The sequence below is a fragment of the Dermacentor variabilis genome, chromosome 6 (genome assembly GCF_050947875.1).
Source record: "Dermacentor variabilis isolate Ectoservices chromosome 6, ASM5094787v1, whole genome shotgun sequence".
Classification (NCBI taxonomy): domain Eukaryota; kingdom Metazoa; phylum Arthropoda; class Arachnida; order Ixodida; family Ixodidae; genus Dermacentor; species Dermacentor variabilis.
Window position 1 is genome coordinate 128364768 of NC_134573.1, and position 16154 is coordinate 128380921.

The following is a 16154-nucleotide window of genomic DNA, read 5'->3' on the forward strand; positions in this document are numbered from 1 at the left end:
AAATGATGACGCAGTCGAGGCTGCTCGAACGTCACACCAAGAAAACTGCTGCGCCTCCGTTTTCAGTTTCTAGGACACACACTTTCCAAGCACCTTTGCCATTTCCCATGAAGTATAAAATAAAACGCATGGGATATATGCTCTGCACCAAAGAAGGGAAAAAAAATCCCTATATGCGTAAAATGCAAAACATAAAAATAAAGGGAGGGAGCTGCTTTATCACGTTGCAGACACAAAGAGTGGATACACCTAGCACACAAGGTGACACATAGAAAACACAGAAGTTAACACAGAGAGCATCAAGGCGATACTGAAATAAGGTAACTAATCCAGGACAAACTGTTTCAATCTACTTTCTGCGTTCCTTTCCAGGCATGCGAGCAAAGATATTCGAATCTTCAAAGAAGCTGCCGCACTGCGCGCAGATTGCGAGTGATGTTTTGATATAGCAGCAAGTAAGTGAACGTTTCTATTTCCACTAGGCTATGTATCTTTCAGTTCACTGTGGTACGCTGAGAAAGTTCACTCTCCTACGTTACATATATATTTCATCTGCTTCTTCGAGGGAATACGAAGCAGAAAACCGGCACTGGCGACGATATTGCTTCACACTCGTATCTATACCGAAGGTATACCGTTTTCCTTTATTCAATAGGCCTGCCTGTTTGCCGGTTGGGGCGTTTCCCTGAATCAATTTGAACAAATGTGAGAACACACTTCCAAAGCTGCTCCTGTCGGTCCTGTTTCAGTGTTGGCTCAGAGTCATTTTGTGAACTGTCGCACACAGAAGACATTCTAAAGCTTACTTTACCGCTCGAAGGAGCGGTTCAAAGGCTGCGATGGCAATTTGAAAATTTCATATGTTGTTCCCAAAACACCTGTAGTCTTGAAATTTCTCGAGGATGTTTCTGCAACGAACACTTTTTCTTTTATTGCCGAGTCTCGTCTTTCTCGCCTTGATACATTTGATAGTTCGGAAACAGTGCTCCGATCGCGCTCTGATCGTAAAACCCAAAACGCAATTAAGGTAAATTTTTCAACTTCTCAAAAAGCGGTTAATTGCTGTACACGATCCTTAATTTGCCTACTCATCACGACTGACATACCAAATATCGCCTAAAATTTATCTAGCTACCTCCAATGGTTCTCTCAATACAGTTTCCGTGACAAAGCAGTCGAGATTCTATGCTTAACTTAGACGCCACGATAACTTCGCTGTAAGGAAATCGCGAGAAACAAATTACTGTCCCACTTCGCGGTTCCCGACAACTGAGACGGCGAAGAGTTATCTCTGCCACACGAATGCTGCTGGTTAATTTTTAAACACATCGTCAACTCCTTCCCTTGGCCTTCGGGCGGGCAACCACGTTCATCATATCGCTCACACTCGCTCGAATTTGACCTCCACCCTCGATTTGCTCCCTTATCCTTTGGCTCTTTCTACGATATCTGCTGCGTTGCGCATCAGCAACTATAAATTTGAAGCGCGGGCATAGTAAATTAATATCGTTCAGATTATATGCACGTAGAGTAAAATTCACTGCTGCGGTGTTGCGTATTGTGTACGATTTACACACGCACACGCCACCAATAAAGTACCTGACGCGAAAGCTCCGCGGTTAGCTCCGTCCGACACCCATATTGCCGTAGCTGCATGCGTTCGATCCCCAGTGGTGTGATTTCAGTGGCGTTTCGTTTTCATTACACTCACCGCCATGATCCTCCCCCCCCCCCTCGAAGACTCCCCCCTCCTTTCCCCCTTGAGACGCCTGTTCGCGCTAAAGCCAGTGCACAACTTACTAGCAACAAATCGCAGTCACCAAAATGCTGTCACCGCCTGACACGGTAGCTTAATGGCTCCTTCTTTACGCTGAAGAGTTCGAGGTCGTGTGTTCGATCCGGATCGCGGTGGCTGCATTGCGATGAGGGCTGAACGCGAAAGCGCCCGCGTGCCGCGCCTTGTGTTCACCAGAACCCCCAGGTAGTCAAAAATTACTGCGAAGCCCTCCACTACGACACGCCTTATAATCAGATTGGCGTGCGCTGCACGTAAAAGCGCAGTTTATTATTATTATTATTATTATTATTATTATTATTACTCATCCTCACTATCGCTCAGATTTCACCTTGCTGCTTGTTTACGAGTGACTCTTCCATCAAGGTGCGGTGAAGAAGGGATGGAAAATACAGTGCGCGAACAAAAGTGAAGTGACTCCAACGCATATATCCCAATTTCTTAAAGACCTCCGAGGAAGGAAGAGGGGCATGAAGAGGGGCTTGAGCAATATGTCTCCAGAATAAGGTCACGTGACCAAAACCAATAGAAAACAAGAGCAATCGCTGAACTCTTTGCAGACAATGCAGAAGGATGGAAACGCGTGACGGCTGGGCAACACTAGAGAGCTCGGAGAGTAACAAAAGGTCGCGAGTGCAAAATCCCTGGACATCATTAGCGATAGCAGTGAGCTGTTCCACGCGTTCAATAAAATAAAGAATGGGAAAGACAAGATGACTGAGCAGTCAAAGGAAAAGAAAGAAGGTGGGGGGGGGGGGATACACGGTGTGACAAGTGTACAATATAAATACACTAGGAAAAATGACCGGCCACCATGAACCAGTAACTACTAAACTTGCAGACGTTCTGCTCCAGTGGACGCGGCTGCGAGGGCACGTCTCACAATAGAAGAAATGTTCGCAGGCAAGTAACAGTTCAAGAAACAGTTCAATCAGCAGTCAGAGGCTACGACCTTTCGACTATCCGGTATTTAAAATACAGCAAATTTGAGAAACTTTCGTAAAGCATGCAAAACACGCGTGCACGTAGTATTTCCAGTTTCCTGTGAAATTATTACTCGTTACGCGTTTTATGGTGTGAAGTGTACAGTGGCACCGTGAAGAAAGTCACTTAATTGTCTGCATAGCCATAATTTACTAGTGAAGGCGCTGAGGCTGTCCCCACTTGTCCCACCTCCGAGAAAGATGTGTCCATCCCACGCAGCTTACATCTACAAACCAGCCAATTCAAAGCGCCCGAGAAACATACTCGGTAATGGCAAGAAGCGTAATGGTACTCGAAGCATCGGTGCGCAAAGAGAAGGCGAGGTAACGGAAAATTATCAGAGCAGTCTCTTCTAGTACCGACTTCATCAGTCATCGAAGCAGAGGGCCATGGAGAGACTGGTGCAGTTTTTAAAGGCAACATAACTGAACGAGTCTCTCTAACCTGAATTCCCGTTCGTTTGGCTACACGGGATCCTGTGCTGTGATAGCGTGCTCTGATAGTGATTGCATGGATGCGATCGTGTTGTTGCCCTCCGTTTCTCTATTTACTTTTTTTTCATACATTCCTTCTTCGCCCGTTCCTTAGTGTAGGGTAGCAAAGCGGATTTCCGATCTTGTTAACCGTCCTGACTTTCTTCGTATTTTCTCTCTCTCTCTCTCTCTCTCTCTCTCTCTCTTCATCGCTAATTTACGAAACCTACGCAACGGAAAGTGCGGTGTCTTACAGGTGTTATAAAAAACAAATATTTCTGCACCAGCGTCGCTAGTCGCTAATGCGTCTCCCTGAAGGTCGTTGTTGCTCACTAGTTGGCTGCTAATGGCGAAAGAGAAAGCTGTAACCTGTTTGTCGTTTACTGGCTACCATGGTTCCAAGGTTCTCTAAGTTCTGCGGTGGAAGTCTGACAACCTAAAACACATACGAGCATACTTTCAGTCGCCCACGTTGATTTCTTTTATCTGATGCTCAGTGTTCAATATACAGAGATGCTACTCGGGGCTCGATTCGCATCCATCGCTGTGTGCTGCACTCACTTACTGCTGCCGTGTTAACGCGGCGGGTGAGTTCTTGGGAAGCACGATTGTGCGGAGGCACACGCAATCGTAATTCGCCCACTTTCCATACATACACTCTGCAACCTTGATCTTGTTTTCATTACAGTGTCAACGTACAATAATACAACGCTGAAACATGCCGCGCGATAAATTAATGGCGCTCAAGTGAGACAGCGCAGTAGTATTAATTTTTTTTCTCTCACCATAGTCAGATGGCAACAGCGACCGAATATGCACAAGCTCGACATAACATTCGTTTATATTGACCTGCAGCGCCACAAGAACGGAATTCATGCTTGGATCCTGGGGCAGTGGCTGAGCTACTCATACATCCAAACGCTCACTAAAATGCTGCTGTACTTCGAGAGGTCGGTTCGACTCTTTGACCTCCTATAGCTGTAGATGGCAGTGACGACTCCCTTTCGCACGTGCTTTCTTTTTAGTTTTCCAAACGACGGGGGCACTGCTACATTTCATGAAAGTGACTGGCCTCAGTGACCGATCAGAGGCCTAAAATTATGGACATCCGCATGTACTCACACCAATAGTGCCTTCTTCCCTCCCTCTCCTTTCTTTTCTTCCCTTAAACCGTTTCCTCTGTGTAGGGTAGCAAACCGGACATGCATCTGGTTGACCACCCTACTTCTCTTTCCTTCCTTTTCATCCTCCTCCTCCTCCCGACCACCTCCCATTTTCCCAAGGGCAGAGTAGCCAACCGGACGCAGCTTAATGAATCTTCTTGCGCTTCCATGCACCTTCTCTCTCTCTCTTTCACTGCTTCTCACTGTACTCTTTTAATTTTACTGTGCAGAATACAAAAACGCCGCAGTTACCCCTTTACTTGGATCAGAAACTGCCATCACCGACGCTAAGCCGGAAGGAAGGCGGTGAAGAAGAAGCAAAAGGAAAAAGCAAAAGACATTCCTGCTGGCAGCTAAATGAAACTGGGAGCGATGAAAGCCATCAACGAAAATGCAACAGAACTAAGGGTGAAGGCGAGGAGGCTAAAGAAGTGCGCTTCGAAGGGCAATAAGCTGACGACTTCCGCTATTAGAAGTCGCCGCTAATTGCCTCCTCGTCGTAGCAGCAGAAAAGTACTCCCCGTCTTCCTCCGCGTCTCGTTCGGAGAACGCGCGTGTGCCGGCTACTGGATATGGCTGCGTCTTCGACTCGACGCACCGTGGAGCCCAAGTTGGGCATGACAGCTGCGAAGCGGAAGAATGCGTTCTTTTTTTTTTTTTTTGGCCCTGGGGAAATCATCAGCTTGAAGTATTTCTTTTCCCGCTGAAACTTCGGAGCCCGTTTGTTCTGTGTATGGTAACCCGCATCGACATCCCGGCCAGAATTGTTTGCTGCCGAATGAAAATCTAATCGACCAACTCTGCACACGCCTCTGCTTCGAAAGAAAGTGCGCGCAATCGCCGGAAATGACCCCGAGTTGTCACTCCAGTTTTTACGAAAGGCAAAGCACCCAGCTGCCTGTTTCCAAGCTTTCTTGTAAACAGATAGCAATTATAAGATCAAATGCAAATGAATGGTCTTACACGCTCGCGTTGCTTCCATGTCAAGGAAGTTTGTCAAACAATAAGGTTGCTAATGGCACTCGAAAATACGAACATCAGAAATGTCATTACAGAGTCAAGACAGAGAAAACATGACATAGTGCTCCGCGAACTCCAGAAAAATGCTCAATCGAAATGGTGCCCGAACATGATAAGACAATCGGCTTACTCTGTCGCTGCCAGTGAGTGTGAACTAGATAGGGACAATAAATGCATCTGACAAGTTTAACGTTCAACGCAACGGCGCTGGTCGAAAGTTGACCGGCATATGTTGTTATGAAAAAAGTTTCCCTGGTGTGCTTGACGCATAAGAACTTGACTCTGAAAATATATATTTTTGTAAATTCATGTAAGACGGAGTTATGCCTGGTTTTAAGTCAGTGGATGACGCCCGAGGCACAGATATCTAGAAGAAATAGGCAATATGCTGTGCCACATGTTTTTGTTTTTTTCTGGTAGGCCATCGGGGAAGATGTTGTTAGTTCTGAATTGCTAATAATGTAGTTCTTGCTTCCACAGCAGCAATGAAACTGATTGCATCCAGAAATTCCCCATGCTGCTTGCGTAGCACAAATTGGATCCCTCTGAATGGCTGAAAGAAAGAAAGAAAGAAAGAAAGAAAAGAAAGAAAGAAAGAAAGAAAGAAAGAAAGAAAGAAAGAAAGAAAGAAAGAAAGAAAGAAAGAAAGAAAGAAAGAAAGAAAGAAAGACCTAATGAACACCTTGAAATTTTCCGTGGCACATTGCTTCGCACCTAATAAGTTCAATACGGGCGGAACGCAATTCATCTGGCGCACAATGATGATGTACTCACACAATTCGCCTTAGTTCGTGAACTAAAATGGGCAGTTTTGCCCGAACGGCGTAGCATCGAAACCAATAGCAAGATGTAGCGTTGCGCTCGAGCCCCTTGAATGGGGTTATAACAATACTGCACGTATACAGAAACAATGCCTCGGCAGCAACCACGCATCTCACAACGTTGGCGCGATGAAGAGCTGCACTCAGTGGCACTGCAGGCGTCGCCGCGCCTTGTTGGTGCACCTGCAGATGGGACCGAGGGGAAAGCGTCGGCTTTTGTCAGCGCCCAATGTCAGCATTACGACAGCCGTAAGGCCCAACCACACGCGGTGAATCGTGCGCGCCTGGCTGCGCGTCACGCGTCTGCGAGGCCGTACGCGCCTGTCCTACGCGTCTAGAGAGGGCAGACGCGCAGGAAACGCGCGCGTCAAGGAGGTCTTGATCTTGGGCGTCTGTTTGAGCGTACGCGACGGAAGTGGCAGCTTGTGCACCGACGTCACGTGGGCCGCATGTACACTTCCGGCGGTTCGGAAAGGTTGTTGAAGTTTCAGAATCGTGCGGAGACGCCGGGAGTCGCTGCTGGTTTCGTGTCGATGGAGCACAGAGGCTATGGAGGCGATCAACAACGAAGCACTGATCGCCTGCGCTGAGGCTCGACCTGCGCTTTGGTAGCAGGCGAAACACAAGCGCCACTAGAACAAGCACTTGACGAGGTGGTCGTGGATCGTCATTCCCAACGCTGCCGAACAGGCGAGTGCTCGGAATTTTATACGGGCGTCACAGCGGAGCAGTTTCAATCGCGATCGAGCCCGATCGGGGTCGGATTTTGTGATCACGATTGCCTGTACCGCGCAATGTGCGTAGAACCGATCGTGATCGAGAAATTTGATCGCGCTCGATCGCCATCGAAAGCCTAGCTGTGTGGCACTGGTATAAGCTGACTCTCTCATCAGCCGACTCGCAGATGTCTAAAACGCGTTTCATCTGTGCAGATGACGTTATCCCAGCGCTGCAGAAGTGATGGAAGTCCGCGGGGAATAAATTTCGGCGCCTGGGAATACGTTTCAGAAAGAAAAGAGCCGCGCCGTGCCAGACGACGTTCAGGACGACGTCATCTGGGTGTTTTTCGACCAGATGATGTTTCTGCGCCACACAATGGAGAGTAGACCGTAAGTGATCTTGAAGTTTCCACCTTAGCCGGCGTGTTAAAAATGAAACACGGGATTTTAGTGCTTTCCCTTTACCGCGTTAACCGGCGATGCCGTATGTTTGTGTTATAGCTGGCAATGCACCGCACTTATGGGAATCGACTCAATATTGTGCTTACACAAGCAAGTCGACGCACAGTATGCATTATATTCAGCTTTGTCTAATTGGCGATAAAATATTTGTGCTGCATCGCCGCTCCGATTATCGCATATTTCGTTAAATGTGATCCGGTGAGGGGACATACAAGCAGTACAAGAATAGCTTTGTATATTTATTTAGGTACCCACAAAGCCAGTTTGGCTTTGCAGTGGGGAGCAGAGAAAGCAGAAATACAGGTACAAAATAACAAGTAAAATAGCACTTAAAAACCTAACAGTAAATCATAAGACAGAAGTACAGAGAATATCACATACAAATTAGCAGGATGAATAAAAAGAAAAGGGCTTGCATGATGCACACACAAAAACAAAACACAAAACATGCAAGTAGTTTTTTTTTATTCTGTGCACTGATCCTAGAAGGCAGCGTGCAAGTCAATGGCCAGTATTTAACTGAGTATTGAATGTTGCAATATTCATGTGTACCTTGGGCACTTCAATGCACAGTTTTAATTTTGCATTTTGTTGCTTGCCAGCAGTGTGCAAATCGGTGCTTCATCACAGACCCTCAAATATTACCTAGCTTGCTTAGGGATTCATTCAGTGTCATCATGCTGTAGGAATAAATGCGCCATAGTACTGACGACATTGTCAGCTGTGTAATTGATAATTCTTTTTGTGTCTGCTCAGCAGTGTCCTTACCTAATTATCAGCCTGCGGTTATTCTGCAGATCCCAGGTGGTGTGGTTACTCGTTTAAGCGAAGCTTTCACGATGTTTGTGGAGAACGCTGTTCCTGCTTAGCAAAATTTTCAAGGAAGGACTAGATGATCCAGTTTAACACATTCGCACTGTGCAAAAAATTATTATTGAAATTTTACATGCTAAAACCACGATCTAGTTACATTATTTTAATTGGTATTTGCATTACGTCCAGTACTTGTCACTCGTGCAACACAGTAGCCAGTAGTCAGCTGGGATGACAATGGTTCAACGACTACATTAATATCAATATGAGGCGAGCTATTTGGCAAGACAGTAGGAGTGACGGTAGGAAAGTCCAGAGAAGAGGCAAAAAAAGCTTGGCTGTAAGAAACATTCTGGAAGGGTTTGCTCGCTAAGGTCAGCTTTGCTGGGCCAAAACACCCTTTACAAGGCAGATGGCAAGAAGGCAAACATTATTAGATGTAATTTCCTAAATACAAACAACAAATGCCCTGATTACTACGTACACAGCTTCACACTGTGTTTAGACGTACATTCAGTTAAGAAAAACAGTTTAGAATGAGATGAAGTTTACAAACAAGTGAAAGGAAAACAAAGTTACAAGCCAAGAACGTTTCCAGTAGAAAAACTAGAACAGGAGAGAGCCTTATACTAAAGCAAGACCTAACAGTACTACTATAGTACTCTATGTTTAGAGAGTGCAAGCATAGGTCTTTCAACATGAAATTTATTAAGTGGTTTTACTGAGTAAATGTAGTGGAATGCTTCCTGCTAATTATTTCAAAACTGAAACATTCCAAATATCATGCACTGTTTTGAGTAGAAGTAATCACTAGGCTTTAGGCATGCAGATCTCGTAAGAACTGCTTAAATGCATCACAAGCAAAAACAGAAAAAGATACAAAAGCTACACTTATGCGCATGCAGAAACTGTTCATTCTGGTTGTATAGGCAAGCCACTTTTGTCCCTACAAAACTGATTCAGAGCTTCAGTGTACGCTAATAAAATCACACACTAAAACAAATGTGGACGGATTTGAGCCTTCATATATTTTTGCATCCAGACTGGCACATTATTTACACATTGACAGTATGTGCAGCCCTTATTACGCTCACATGCAGGATGTCCGCCAACCTTCCACCAGTGCCCCCATCGAGTGAGGAGGGAAGTGCTGCAGACATCTTAACAAAAAATGTGCCAGTTTTCCGATCTGGCAACACTTGGAAGTGCCATCACCGTCAAGTGAAGAGTCACAAGTGCCAGCATCGACTCTGTCTTCGGCGTCGCATGAGTCTGTGGAGTCTCAGGGCATTCTAGAATCTCTTGAATCACCGATGTTTCAAGAAGTTCTGGTTCCTGAGGATTCTGAGGCACACCACAGCAGTCCGCAGTCAGAAGCATCGCTGGCTTCAGCAGGCAGTCGTAGGCTGGATACGTTAGGAAGCATTGCTTCTGAAGCAAAGTCAAGGGAGAGGAAAAGGAAAAAGAAAGATTAGAGTCAGTTAATATTGGAGGAATTAGGCAATGTTTCAAGTGCAATCAAAAGATGCAAACCACAGGACGACCTCGAACTTTTGCCGTCTCTCTGCTCAAACACATTAGAGAGGTCAGTGAGGATACGCATTTCGACATGAAAATTACATTGATGCAAGTAGGAGAGTAATTCAAAGATTAATGTTTTTGAATGTATACTTTTTGTATAATAAAGCCAAGAGACAATGAAACAAAAGGAAATCATTGATGAATTTAATTACTTTATATCGAAATGGAAAAATAAGGAGGAAAATGAAAGTATATAAGAAGGTAGCTTCTCACTAATGGGAGACAAACCCACAAACTTTGAATTATGCTTGCATTGCTTTACCAGTAGAGCTGCAGCAATGGCTATCCCTCTGCAAACTTTCTTGGGCCTGAATGTGCATGTACTGGATCTCACCCTGGTAGTGTTAGCCAACGCTACTCATGCAAGAACACTCCAAGAGCCTAATCTAGTACACATAAACATTCTATGAAATTGATGGTGGAATAGCCTCCAGCTCAATTGGTTTTGGTTTTAGCTCCCACCAGTGGCAAGTTATATTTTGACCACTTTCATTTCCCTTCTCCTTGTGATGTTGACATTACAAATAAAATGAGTTATTTTCCTTTATGCTTTATATATGTTTCCTTGTCTGTTGTTGTCATGTCAAAGCCCCTCAGCTCTTCTTTTTTGTTCATTTTACATTGTGTTGTATCCATATTTTTGTGCGGTATTCAAGAATTTCATAAAGTTGATATCTGTGGGCCTGGTTGGCTGGCCATTGCTGCTGTAGAGATGTGTGAACATGTTTTAGCAACACACCTACGATAAAGAAGCACTGACTTGCAACTAAAGGTTTGTTGTTGCAAGACAGATGTTTATCGCTTTCATCTGTGTTTACTCATTCAGCCTGTCTTGCAGCAATGAACCTTTTTGAGTTCACCACCTGTGCATGAAGAGTTTGAGCATGCATGTAGAGATGCCTGTACATGCCTGTAAATAAAAAAAATGTAATGAACCTTCAACCAGACCCCACTGAAAATTTCGGTTATATGCTGCAAGTTGTAAAGCCTGTCGGGGCGTTGTAGCAGCGCAAGCATTTTTCATATTGTTTTATTATTATTGGAAGAGGTAGCAGAAAGGCAAAAGTCTTGCCACCACATAGCCAGGAGGCGAGGTTCACTGCCAACATAGACAACCTCTACCTCTCCCACAACTATCATCCACAAGCCACATTGCTTGCATTTTTTTTCTTTATGTTCCGTGGCTCAGTTCCAGAGTTGGTTTTGCATGTTCTGCATTGGATGTTTGGCCAAAGTCTTTGTACGTAATCAGTGACATTGAAGGCAGTGTGTAAATGAGACATTTATACGTATGACCCTGCTTCACTGGCAGGAAGCAGGGCTACCTGACGGGAGCCGTGAACAGCATGTGAGCTTTAAAAAATTTCTTAAGCTGAAAAAAATGTAAGAAATTTCTGCGGCTGTCGTGCTGTTCTGCAGTTGTTTAATACTTTGCAGGCACGATCGCCACTATATGACTTACACACCACTGCAGAGTCTAGCCGCCTCAATCCCCACACAGTAAGTCAAGGCAACGTCTTTTATGTCTTACCGGGATGCCAAGTAGCTTGAATGCAAGTTGAAAAAAAAATTTGTGCGCATGTTTCAATTGTTTGAATACTAATTATGATGACATGATTTTTCTTCACAATGATCTACATGGCTGTGGGGGGCCCTTTTCAGGTGACATACGATCAAAATTCATTTGTGTAGGTTAGCTACCACCTTTGTTTAATACTACATGTGCAAGCATACCTCAGTGCATGTTTTACAGGTTGCGCAAGGTCAAAAGCACTGAGGTAGCTTTTGTGCGATGCCAGTCGATGGCAGTTTTTTTTAGAGTTAGCCGTAACTGTTACACTGGTGATGCAGTAAGTGGAAACTTTCAGTCTCTGTGCTCATGCGATCATTTTTTTCTTGTATTTCTTTTCACGCGCATTGTCAGTACCATCATTACTATTTCTCGTTTTGTATCAGCATTTCGTGTCCCATTTTTTTATTTGTTTATGAGTTAATAAATAGTTAGTTGTGTATAATTCTGTATTCTGTGGAAAGAGAGAAATAAAGATGATTATTAATATATTATTATTATTATTATGTATTAGTATTTTTTATGCACGCTCATTGTCAGTCGTTTCCTTCTTTCTTTTGTTTTGCTTCAATGTTTTGTGGCTCCTTCCTGATTTGGCTTCCAAAAGGCGGCGGGCAGTAATATGTAAATAAAATAAAATAAATGATACATTAAATGACAAAGAAACGGTGTTCTGTATTCCTGCAATCGCACATTATTACTCTAGGGGCAACTGTCCTTTACCAACCACAATGCTACAGCAAGTCATTCTCCAGGCTCCAGGGGTTTCTCGAATGTGGTGCTGCCGTGTGAGGGCCTCTGCTAAAAAGCTCGATAGCTTGTCCAAGAGCTGCGGCGCCTTGCGAAAGAACTTGTAGAAAAATCCGTGGTCATCCTGACGTATCCGTTGCATCTGTAAAAAATGGTGCATTATTGCCTGGCAGCAAGACCATGCCCTGCCCATATACACGCGCAGGTATCAGGAGCTGTACACTTTTCACAGACACACACGTATAGCCACTAGCCATCATTAATTTTACCCCCTGCTTTGTTTATGTGCTTGAATACAAACAGTGGTTCGGCAAAACAGGAGAGCCAGTCAACGGTATATTAAAATCGTGCGGCCACTGCCAAGAAACTTCCGAAATTAGTCGCACAGAATTTTAACCTGCCCCCCAGGTCACAATTTAATTACATTACACTTCATATTCTACAGTCACAATTCTGAGAGACAGAAAATATAGGAAATCGTATCTCCTCCACAAGCTTCATATAAGACAACCAACACGTGTAAAAAGGTGTTCTTGAATCTATGTGCTATACTAATGGCACAAATATAACTAGCAGTCCTTAGCTTTTTGTAGGGGTGTGCTAATACCGAAAAGTAGATTTAGAATCGAATCAAATGAAGAAAAAATAATCTGGATATCAAATAAAATATCGAATAGCAGAAAATGTATTAAAAAACTTAATCCTTACAAATTTTGTGCAGGAAAAGAGGCTGCTACACAAGCTCTGTGTAAACAGTATGGTCTACTGTTAATAATGAAGGGAGCCCCAAATTAGTATTACAGATTGTCTGTTGAATCAAGCGCTTCTTCCCCTCTGACGCTGAACAGTTAATGACCGTATGTCGTACGGCATACACGGGTTAGACAGACGGCGGTTGAAACGTCGTGAGGTGTTGTCACCACGTATCCAATATACTATCTGTATGCTTCCGGCGGCTAATCAGCCCGATCTTCGCCTATGCTTTCGCGCTTTCCGCACTACACCCTGCTCTTGTCGTTCCCCCTGTTCGCGTGCGTCACGTTATCGTTTCGATCGGTGCTGTCAACCTGGACGAACCTTGCACCGACGACGCGATGCTGTTCTGCGAATTGGGCGTTCGCGCTCTGCGAGTACGATCCCCGCATTACTACTTTAACCCTTTCGCTTATGCGCGCACTTAAAAACGCTGATAAGTAATTGCTGTCCTAACGAAGATAAGTCTCCATGTCCAAACACTGGCTCCTAGTTCTACCACTGTAGATCATCGAAAGGAAAGAAGTTACTCACAGCCGTAAAGTCCTTCTTCTTTACGCAGTTGAAAGACTGGCCGGACCCACCAACGTCGCCGCCGCAGAGGCCGCAGACGCTTTCTGCGCTCCCGCCGCCGTTGCAAGAGCAGCAGCAGCAAAAGCTTCTTTCTCATGTGGTACATTACGGGGAGAGAACGCTGATGCCGGCGAACCAAGCGGCTAAGCAAGGGCTCGGCAGCAACGTCGTGCGTGGTCGCGCGCAGATGTCAGCTGCAGTTGTGAGCAAGCAGACGCTATCGCGCGTGATGTTGATAATTGATGTAGCTTTTCTTGCCATAAGGATGTATAGATACGAACAGCGTGCGTTTCTCAACTTAAAAACAATGTACTAGCTCTAACATTGATAAATTAAATAAACATGGCTAGCCATAAAGAAATTAAAGATAAACTTTTCTCAAAGCCAAAGACGACCGTTTCCGCCATTGCTGGGCAGCTGGTCTGTCAGCCCTGTGCACGCGCAGCGAAGCGCGCACGTGTGTGCGTATCGTGTGGCTGGACGCCCTTCCCTTCATCACCCGCGTACGCGCACGCAGACGCGTACGCTTACGTGTACGCGTAGCGAGACGCGTATCCCGGGCTGCGTGTGGTTGGGCCTTTAGCTTGACGTTTTCTGATCGTTCCGCGCGCACTAGTGTATGCATTAGAGTGTGGTTGGCACGCAGACGCTGAGCATCAAAACAAAGGTTTCTATGCGCACAACGCCGGTATCAGTTGCGGAAGGCTGAACGCAGTCCTGGCACCGCAGCAGAGTCGATTCTGCAGGGCGCAATGGCGCGTTCGCTTGGATTCGTCGCTGTTGCAGCCGAATGGACGGCGCGCCGCCGCATGTGGCGGTGGCCCCAACGGCGTGAATGTGCCTCGATTGCAATAATCGAGTATCGCAATACTACAACGCCTCAGAACTAACTAATTATTCGTGTTTAAAACGACTGAAAGTTGGGCAAGTTTGTACGGACTCGTGGTATGTAAAGGCAGACGTGCCATTAATCATTAGCACTTCGCATTTTATGCCTTTCATAGGCGGCAGCAATGGTATGAAAGAAAAAAAAAATACGTGGAACCATCACAAGGTCTCAGTGTTGTTGCAATCGCGCGGACTTATCTAACTTTTAAATATATGGCAGTATTGCGAAGCATCGACAGTGATATCAAGACGGCACTCGGACTCCTCGGAGGGTGTTGTATCTGTACGTAGGCGTGGCATTTCTTAGCATGCGTTTCTAATTTCAATTTGGTTTCGACATATTTCAGCTGTACTCAGGTATTTCAAATATTAGAGCAACGTCATCATACAATGTCACATTTCTAGGTGATATTAGCCATGAAGCAGCACATCAATCTTTGAACAAGCAATTCTATAGGAGGACAAGATTGACATCGTTTTTGTGGCCATGTCAAGAGCATGATACCTGGTTTCCTTTGCGTACCTAAAGGGAGTATACTCGAGGTGCTGTCGGAGTAGCCTTTGAATGCCGGTATATCGAAGGGTCCTTGACAGTAAAAGGCTTCAGAAGGACTGCTCTACGAGCGTCTCATCGCTGCAAGTGTTGACAGTCTTCACCGTTATGTCTGCAAATTTTCACTCACCTTTGTCACAGTGACGGAAGCAAGAACAGAAGCAAGTAACTTCAGCGTCAAAGTACAAAGAAGTCCAAATTAACAGAGAGAGAGAGAGAGAGAGACGGCTATTGCGGAAAGTTGCAGTGCTCTGAAATGTGAGCCCTGTTTCTTTTCGCTATCAATGCTTGTTTCGTTAGATGTGTTCACCCGCCCCTCGTGCCAACCTAAAGTATATAGGCAACGATCAAAAGCACCTCCACAGAAAGCGAGAAATAAAAATAGCTACAGTATAGACCGCAAGCGAGAAGTGGCCGGTGTCAAACAGAGGGCAAGCCTGCGGGCCATGCCCGCGTGTCTGCGATTCCCGCTCCGGAAACGAAGAGTGCAATTGTAGCGACTCGGTACGGTACTGTAATTAGCCCGACGCACTGCACAAGCGAGGGTAGGGCTGTCTTGGGCCAAAGTGTAGGTGTTCCGCTTGTCTTCGCGTGCTTCTAGAGTACTGTCTCGTCTGCTGTGTCAGTGATGCTCTAGTTATTCTTTCTCTCTTGTTGAGCAATATGTCCTAGCACCGACCGCGAAACTGATAATGAGCAACAGGGAGAAATTTATAAAACAGCGGTAGCCCAGCTATGAAACGTGTCTCGGCTCTTACGTTCTGGCATTCAACCGGCACAACATGAAAGTGTGAGGAAGCTATCGAAGCTCTTGGCCTTTGTCCTCGCTAGACTGCGCGCAGGGGTTGCCCACCACCGCGTTGGTCCGCAGAGACTTTTGGAGCCGACAATGTTAGCGTACCGACCTAAATGACTACCGCTGCGGAAGCCTGTCAATGCGCTATTTAGGTTTCTACGTTATAGTAACCTATTCGAGATGCTCCCGGGTGTTCCTCCTGTCCTCCTCCTCCTCTTCATTTTCTTTTTCTTGCCCATTTATTTCTTTCTCAGCCATTATTTCTGTCTTTCTTTCCAGCCTTCCCCTCCCTCAGGTCAGGGTGTCAAGCCGGAAGCCTCTGTTTCGGTTTACCTTACTTCTCATCCCATGTATTTCTCTCTATTTATTGTATGCACATCAGCTATATTTAGTTATAGCTTACGTAATTATGGTAATCGAACGACGAACGGTACTTGCTG

General features: G+C 45.3%; 1 long non-coding RNA gene across 1 annotated transcript; it reads left to right on the top strand.

Moving 5' to 3' along the window:
- The first annotated feature begins 6512 nt into the window (after nucleotides 1–6512).
- On the top strand, nucleotides 6513–11895 carry LOC142585203 (uncharacterized). The gene is made up of 3 exons (XR_012829051.1): nucleotides 6513–6946; nucleotides 7189–7365; nucleotides 9351–11895. It is a non-coding gene; the product is annotated as an uncharacterized LOC142585203 (long non-coding RNA).
- Nucleotides 11896–16154: the final 4259 nt, after the last annotated feature.